The 1025-nt window shown below is 43.0% G+C and overlaps 2 protein-coding genes across 2 annotated transcripts in view; one reads left to right on the top strand and one right to left on the bottom strand.

The window, feature by feature from the left end:
- LOC117958237 overlaps positions 1-1025 on the top strand; it is an 859617-nt gene that overhangs the window by 446541 nt on the left and 412051 nt on the right. The gene's annotated exons all lie outside the window — the stretch shown is intronic.
- Positions 1-1025, bottom strand: part of LOC117958285 (neoverrucotoxin subunit alpha-like) — a 109233-nt gene that overhangs the window by 93254 nt on the left and 14954 nt on the right. The window lies entirely within an intron of this gene.

Below are 1025 nucleotides of genomic sequence, written 5' to 3'. Positions count from 1 at the left end.
ATATATATATATATATATATATACCAGTTAGTTGTCATCCCTTACAGGCTGATTTTCAGGTGTTTTCATCTAGCCTACCATTTGAACTCAGAAGCAGTCTTTGGTCCCTGCAGCCGGTCTACTTCTTAATTAAAGAACTATAGATAACTTAGTGAATTACTGTTTACTGTTTTTATTGTTTGTAACAATGCCTGCAACCTCTGAAATCTCTGTATTGTGTGTATTAGTTGTGTATTAGTTGTGTACTAGTTGTACTATACTATCTCTTGTCCATCAAACTGCCCCTCTGGGGGACAGTAAAGGGACTTCTAGTAGACCACCGGGACAGGAAAACCTGATTCTGCTCCAATATGTTCAGAATATATTTGTTTAACGCTCTTAATATTTATTAGTATTCAGGATTTGACTGAATTGAAGAGTTGTTTTGATAAGATTATGATATTACCTGCAGGGTACCCGGGGGCCGAGGGGGCTCCGGGGGGCTGGGGGAGGTACTGAGGGGGGGCTTCATAATTCATCTGGATGGATGGATGATAGACGGGTGGGTGGATGATGGATGGATGGATGAATGGATGAAGGGATGATGAAGGGATGATGGATGGATGATGGATGAAGGGATGATGGATGGATGATGGATGGATGATGGATGGATGGATAGGTGAAGGGATGATGGATGGATGGATGATGGATGGATGGATGATGGATGGATGGGTGGATGAAGGGATGATGAAGGGATGATGGATGGATGATGGATGGATGGATGATGGATGGATGGGTGGATGAAGGGATGATGAAGGGATGATGGATGAATGATGGATGGATGGGTGGATGACTCTAAGAGAGCAAAGCAGAATCAGTTATTTGGACTTCATGGATCAGAATGTAAATCTCAGTAATCTTTCTAATATTTCAGAAATACTCAAGTCCATTAGACCCTGTCTGTCTGCCTGTCTGTCTGTCTGTCTGTCTGTCTGTCTGTCTGTCTGTCTGTCTGTCTGCCTGTCTGCCTGTCTGTCTGCCTGTCT

The sequence above is a fragment of the Etheostoma cragini genome, chromosome 15, assembly GCF_013103735.1.
Source record: "Etheostoma cragini isolate CJK2018 chromosome 15, CSU_Ecrag_1.0, whole genome shotgun sequence".
Taxonomy (NCBI): Eukaryota; Metazoa; Chordata; class Actinopteri; order Perciformes; family Percidae; genus Etheostoma; species Etheostoma cragini.
Note: the sequence above shows the minus strand (reverse complement) of the source record. Positions and strands in the feature narration are given on the sequence as shown.